At 41.8% G+C, this 7,500-nt stretch overlaps 1 non-coding gene and 1 pseudogene across 1 annotated transcript in view; both read left to right on the plus strand.

Annotated features, from left to right (window-relative positions):
* The first annotated feature begins 4,904 nt into the window (after positions 1 to 4,904).
* On the plus strand, positions 4,905 to 5,056 carry LOC142355056 (5.8S ribosomal RNA; annotated as a pseudogene).
* A 1,683-nt stretch (positions 5,057 to 6,739) lies between these two features.
* Positions 6,740 to 7,500, plus strand: part of LOC142355057 (large subunit ribosomal RNA) — a 3,522-nt gene continuing 2,761 nt past the window's right edge. Inside the window, exon 1 of the ribosomal RNA XR_012761158.1 lies at positions 6,740 to 7,500. This exon is cut by the window's right edge and continues 2,761 nt beyond it. This is a non-coding gene — a ribosomal RNA (large subunit ribosomal RNA).

Consider the following 7,500-nt stretch of genomic DNA (forward strand, 5'->3'; position numbering starts at 1 on the left):
CTGTTTGAGTAGAACGGCAACATGGTCTTCAGTTAAATCTGTTGACTCGTTCCGCTCATCCTTCGCATCGAAGAAATAGTTTGCACTTAAATGTGACGAACTGTGGAAACGGTGTTTTCACCCTGAGAAAATTAGAGTGTTCAAAGCATCCTTTGGGATCGAATAATAAAGCATGGAATAATGGAGAATGACCCGCTACTCGATTGATGCCGGTTGGCTGAGTGCGGTAATGATTGAAAGGAACAGACGGGGGCATTTGTATTGCTACGTTAGAGGTGAAATTCTTGGATCGTGGCAAGACAAACTACTGCGAAAGCATTTGCCAAGAATGTTTTCATTAATCAAGAACGAAAGTCAGAGTATTGAAGAGGATTAGATACCCTCGTAATTCTGACCATAAACTATACCAACCTACAATTTGTCAAAGTCGATCTTGACTTGGCAAGAGATTAACCGGGAAACCAAAGTTTATTGGTTCCGGGGGAAGTATGGTTGCAAAATCGAAACTTAAAGGAATTGACGGAAGGGCACCACCAGGAGTGGAGCCTGCGGCTTAATTTGACTCAACACGGGAAAACTCACCCGGTCCAGACATCTTAAGGATTGACAGATTGAATATCTTTCATGATTATATGGGCGGTGGTGCATGGCCGTTCTTAGTTAGTGGAGTGATCTGTCTGGTTAATTCCGATAACGAACGAGATCTTCTCCATCTAAATAATGAAATTCACTATATGTGAATTCAAACACTTCTTAGAGGAACTATGCGGAATTAAATACCGCAGATGAAGTGAGGCTATAACAGGTCTGTGATGCCCTTAGATGTTCTGGACTGCACGCGCGCTACACTGTGTACTTTTAGATTGAGTACTCAGCCCTTGGTCCGAAATGGACTGGGCAATCAGAGAAAAGTACAGCGCTTCAAGGGGATCGTCTGTTGTAACTTGCAGACGTGAACCAGGAATTCCTGGTACTTATGAGTCAACAACTCATAGGGATTACGTCCCTGCCCTTTGTACACACCGCCCGTCGCTACTACTGATTGGATAGTTAAGCAAGAATTGCAAATTCCTACTGTTGGGACTTCGGTCTCCGGCAACGGGATGAAGCGGATCGAGCTTAATTGTCTAGAGGAAGTAAAAGTCGTAACAAGGTTTCCGTAGGGGAACCTGCGGAAGGATCAGTGATTGATTCCTTCGGGCATGGCTGCTGGTAGAGGCCATGTCTGTAGTGCGCATGACGCTCTGTCGCTAGAGATTGCTTGGCAACCAATCTCGAATTATGTATCGAGCTCAAAAACTACTTGTGTGGATACATAGTTCAGCAGTCATGGCAAGGGACTGCTTAAAGGGAGACTAGTTAGCAAAAGCAGCCTAGCAGAACTGCAGCTATCTAGATCTCAGAAGCTGGGTTATAGAAGCCCAGCTATAGACTTGTGAATGAGAAAGGCCTAAAAAGGTCCACAAGTCGCGTGGTTAGAACCGACACGCAAAAATCCCAGCGAGTGACAGAGCGTTGCGCTGTTCAGTGGGAAAGAGTTGAGCTACTCGGGGCGCCCACTGAACTTGCTCCGAGCCAAAGGCTCGAAAAAACACAGCTTAGCCTCAGATCCTTTACATAGAAGGCTAGCTAAAATAAAACTTACCTTGGACGAGGGTAAAGTTTAGTCAGTTCTTAGGGGAGAGTAATCCACAGCTTCTCGCCCTCTGAACATTCTCCCAGATATGTAGGTCTGGGAGAGTCTCCTCCTGTTCTTCGGAATCTGGAGGTAGACAAAGACAGTACGATACGATCTTGCATCGGGATGACTAACCGATAATGATCATAATCTGACAATTTTTCCGGCTTGAGGCACCGGAGTCAGATTAAAGACACATACTGAACTAAAGGCGTATGTGCAAAGCTTGTCGGAGTGTAGAGAGTCAAGCTGAGTTGACTCGTCACGTGGTGATGACAACAGCCATGTGCAAAACACTCACAACTTTATCGTCTATGTGGAAAAGGTTGCTAACAGCGCTCTCTATGAGAGGCCCCTCGCATATAACTATACGAGGAAAAGGCGATAGAGTTGTTTGAATGTGGGGCAGGTTCATCGACAAGCTAAGTTGATCACATTCTTGTTGTGGCATCCTACTAGAATTGGTCACGGTCTGCACCAACTCTCCCCAAGTTGGCCAGACTTAAAACTAGAAATAAGGTTTGCAGCTATGTGAACCTAGAAACTGTAAAGGAGTTGAAAGAACTTAAAGGAATTGAAAGAGGCCTTGAGGTATATCCTCTTGGTAAAGACCCACAAAAGCTCACAAAAGTGGCTTCGAAGGGCAAAACTGGTTCATCCAAAACAATTGGAGAGCTTAAAGCAGAACCAATTCGAATGAAACACTATTGGTGAAACTTCATCATGAGAACGTCACAAGCTGATCACGCTCTATGATATGACTAGTATTATGTTGCTTCTAGTAGGCTAAGCGCAAGCCGAAACATCAACATGTGAAAGTCGTAGAATTTTGCAATCAAAACTGTGGCTAGTACTGTGATGTTACTAGTAACCTGGTGTTCCGTCATATGGCCAAGAGAGCATTTGAAGGCGAAACTTCTGCATGGGAAAGCTGCATCATGATCAAAATTTTATATCGAGTATTATGTTGACGTTAGTAGGCCTTGGCCGAAAACGCAGCATGTGAAAGGTATAGATAAAAGTTATTGTTGCAGTCAGTACTGTGTAGTTACTAGTAGCTGGATTTAAGCTCAAAATGAGACACTGTTGGTGAAACTTCATCATGAGAATGTCACAAGCTGATCAAGCTCTATGATATGACTAGTATTATGTTGCTTCTAGTAGGCTAAGCGCAAGCCGAAACATCAACATGTGAAAGTCGTAGAATTTTGCGATCAAATTGTGGCTAGTACTGTGATGTTACTAGTAACCTTGTGTTACGTCATATGGCCAAGAGAGCATTTGAAGGCGAAACTTCTGCATGGGGAAGCTGCATCATGAACAAAAGTTTATATCGAGTATTATGTTGACATTAGTAGGCCCTGGCCGAAAGCGCAGCATGTGAAAGGTATAGATAAAAGTTATCGTTGCAGTCAGTACTGTGTAGTTACTAGTAGCTGGATTTAAGCTCGAAATGAGACACTGTTGGTGAAACTTCATCATGAGAACGTCACAAGCTGATCACGCTCCATGATATGACTAGTATTATGTTGCTTCTAGTAGGCTAAGCGCAAGCCGAAACATCAACATGTGAAAGTCGTAGAATTTTGCGATCAAATTGTGGCTAGTACTGTGATGTTACTAGTAACCTTGTGTTACGTCATATGGCCAAGAGAGCATTTGAAGGCGAAACTTCTGCATGGGGAAGCTGCATCATGAACAAAAGTTTATATCGAGTATTATGTTGACGTTAGTAGGCCCTGGCCGAAAGCGCAGCATGTGAAAGGTATAGATAAAAGTTAGCGTTGCAGTCAGTACTGTGTAGTTACTAGTAGCTGGATTTAAGCTCGAAATGAGACACTGTTGGTGAAACTTCATCATGAGAACGTCACAAGCTGATCACGCTCTATGATATGACTAGTATTATGTTGCTTCTAGTAGGCTAAGCGCAAGCCGAAACATCAACATGTGAAAGTCGTAGAATTTTGCAATCAAACTGTGGCTAGTACTGTGATGTTACTAGTAACCTTTTCTTACGTCATATGGCCAAGAGAGCATTTGAAGGCGAAACTTCTGCATGGGGAAGCTGCATCATGAACAAAAGTTTATATCGAGTATTATGTTGACGTTAGTAGGCCCTGGCCGAAAGCGCAGCATGTGAAAGGTATAGATAAAAGTTATCGTTGCAGTCAGTACTGTGTAGTTACTAGTAGCTGGATTTAAGCTCGAAGTGAGACACTGTTGGTGAAACTTCATCATGAGAACGTCACAAGCTGATCACGCTCTATGATATGACTAGTATTATGTTGCTTATAGTAGGCTAAGCGCAAGCCGAAACATCAACATGTGAAAGTCGTAGAATTTTGCGATCAAATTGTGGCTAGTACTGTGATGTTACTAGTAACCTTGTGTTACGTCATATGGCCAAGAGAGCATTTGAAGGCGAAACTTCTGCATGGGGAAGCTGCATCATGAACAAAAGTTTATATCGAGTATTATGTTGACGTTAGTAGGCCCTGGCCGAAAGCGCAGCATGTGAAAGGTATAGATAAAAGTTAGCGTTGCAGTCAGTACTGTGTAGTTACTAGTAGCTGGATTTAAGCTCGAAATGAGACACTGTTGGTGAAACTTCATCATGAGAACGTCACAAGCTGATCACGCTCTATGATATGACTAGTATTATGTTGCTTCTAGTAGGCTAAGCGCAAGCCGAAACATCAACATGTGAAAGTCGTAGAATTTTGCAATCAAACTGTGGCTAGTACTGTGATGTTACTAGTAACCTTTTCTTACGTCATATGGCCAAGAGAGCATTTGAAGGCGAAACTTCTGCATGGGGAAGCTGCATCATGAACAAAAGTTTATATCGAGTATTATGTTGACGTTAGTAGGCCCTGGCCGAAAGCGCAGCATGTGAAAGGTATAGATAAAAGTTATCGTTGCAGTCAGTACTGTGTAGTTACTAGTAGCTGGATTTAAGCTCGAAGTGAGACACTGTTGGTGAAACTTCATCATGAGAACGTCACAAGCTGATCACGCTCTATGATATGACTAGTATTATGTTGCTTATAGTAGGCTAAGCGCAAGCCGAAACATCAACATGTGAAAGTCGTAGAATTTTGCGATCAAACTGTGGCTAGTACTTTGATGATGCTTGTAGCCAACCGAATTGGTTGAAAAGCCCAATAAGTAAGCTAACTTGGGAGAGCTTGTTGGAAACCAAATGCTACTAGATTGGTCCAAATACATCCTTCAACAGGGGATCACTTGGCTCGCTTTACGAAGAGGAGCACAGCTATATGTGTTAATTCGGTATGAATCGCAAGATTTGTTTACCGACCTCTCTAACGCAAAAGGCGGTCTCGGCTTCGGCTGTTGACTGCGTCCGATTCAGGGTTATATAACTCTCGATTGAACACATTGATGTTCTATTGTTGGTGCTTCCAATAAAATTGGAACACTTAAAGCAGAACCGATTCAAATAATAGCATTCTGATCAATGATTGCATTCCTTGATCAAGAACTGCTGGAGTCATTGTGATGGCGAATTTTCTTCATAAGAAAATTGCAAAGAGACGGAACTTAATGAGACTAGTATTATGTTGTTTCTAGTAAGCGGAAGCTGAAACAGCAACATGTGAAAATCAAGTTTTGTTCAATGATCTCGAGGCGATAAGTACTATGAAGCAACTAGTAGCCTAAGCATGACTCAGATTTGAGACAGTCAAAAAGACTGGCGAAACTTCTTCACATGAAAGTTACATAGAGAACTACAAATGTATACAGCGAGTATTATGTTGTTTCTAGTAGGCGAAAGCTGAAACATCAACATGTGAAAGTTGTCTGCAAACTGTAGAACGATATGTGATTAGTACTGTGCTGTTACTAGTAGCCAGTCTGACTGTAGAAGCCAAGACAAAGGGAAACTAATGCATCTGAAAAGGACAAGTTATGGAAAGGTATGCACGATAAGTATTATGTTGTTTCTAGTAAGCGGCAGCTGAAACATCAACATGTGAACGTCGTTGTGTACAGTAACCTAGAACTATATAGTCCTTAGTAACGTGCATTTACTAGTACCTGTAATTGGTATTCAGACTCAGGCAGTTTGGAATAGTTTGGCAAAGATGCACCAGAGAAAACTGGGATTTGATACAGAAATTGTTGAATACAAGTATTATGCTGCTTCTAGTAGGTTGAATCCGAAACATCAGCATGTGAAAATTGAAAACATTTCTGGTTCGAATTGTCACAAGTATTTGGTGATCTGAGTAGCCAAACTCACTACAACGCCAATTGAAGGCAAAAATTCTCAACGGGAAAAGCTATTCTCATTGAATGAGCTAACAAGACGAGTATTATGTTGCTTCTAGTAGGCGAAAGCCAAAACATCAACATGTGAAAGTCTTGCTGAACAAATTTAATGTTGTTGAGCTCAGTACCGTGTGAATTAGTAGCCATAATTGGCGAGCGAAAATTGAACTGGCGAAACTTCGTCTTTGGAAAATTGCAGATGCCGAGCACTTATTTTGCAACGAGTATTATGTTGACTGTAGTAAGCGAAAGCCGAAACAGCAACATGTGAAAGCTGTTGAAATTTGTGGTCATTTTGCAATAAGTACAAGGAGTGTAACTAGTAGCCAGGTCAAAATTTGGGATAAGAATGAGCAAAAATTCTGCATGAGAACAGTTGAAATTATGAAACTAAATTACAAAGACTAGTATTATGTTGTTTCGAGTACGCGAAAGCGGAAACATCAACATGTGAACGTTTGTAACGAAGTTTCGTTAATTTTCAGCCTAGTACTGAGCAAGAACGAGTAGCCTCATCTCCAATCCCACGCAAAATGTGGTGAAATATGTGAGTGAACCTTATTCACGGTGAGGGTTTCCCGAGGTCTGTATTGCAGCGAGTATTATGTTGCTTCTAGTAAGCGAAAGCTGAAACAACAACATTTGAAAGTTGGAATTAATGACTGAATGGAAACTTCGACCTGTGTTTGATAGTAGTAGCGAACAAAACTGCTGAATCGGTTTCTGTCTCATATTGGTCAGTGAACCAATTAAGAGACAATCAACTACATAACCTGAATTGGGCGAGAGAACCCCCTTAACTTAAGCATATCAGTAAGGGGAGGAAAAGAAATCAACTGAGAATCCCTTAGTAATGGCGAATGAACAGGGAAAAGCTCATCGGGAAGAGAAATGGCAACATTTCTCGGTGTCCGGTATGGTTTGATGCTAGACTGGTGAATTTGTCCTGATGTCTACTGGAAAGTAGCATCAAAGAAGGTGAAAATCCTGTAAAGGTCATTTTCGATACCAGTCATAATGGCTCATTCCTATGAGTAGAGTTGTTTGAAAGTGCAACTCGAAGCTGGAGATATGTCTCTCCAAAAGCTAATTATAAAGCGAGACCGATAGTAAACAAGTACCGTGAGGGAAAGTTGAAAAGCACTCTGAAGAGAGAGTGAAAAGTACGTGAAACTGTTGAAGGGGAACTGGAGTGAGCGTTACCATACTCAATGCCTTGATATTATATTCTCGGCTACCGAGTAGTGTAGTTGTCGTCTTTTGGCAAATCTTGTTAATGAATCGAGCAGAAGTTTTCCTCGGAATTCTTCTTGTTGATTCTAAACAAAATGAGATAAATTGATCTTGATTGCCTGTCTGACCTCAACTTCCTATTCAATGCTCTCTACAGCCCGTCTTGAAACACGGACCAAGGAGTGTGAGTTGCTTGCAAGTGTTGTCGCTCATTGAAAGCGCACACGCGAAATGAAAGTGAACAGTGTAATTTTTATGAATTGCACTACTTTGTGTGGTGAGGGCGCCGATTCGGT

Source organism: Convolutriloba macropyga, unplaced genomic scaffold, assembly GCF_964194025.1.
Source record: "Convolutriloba macropyga unplaced genomic scaffold, txConMacr16.3 SCAFFOLD_6501, whole genome shotgun sequence".
Lineage (NCBI taxonomy): Eukaryota > Metazoa > Xenacoelomorpha > Acoela > Convolutidae > Convolutriloba > Convolutriloba macropyga.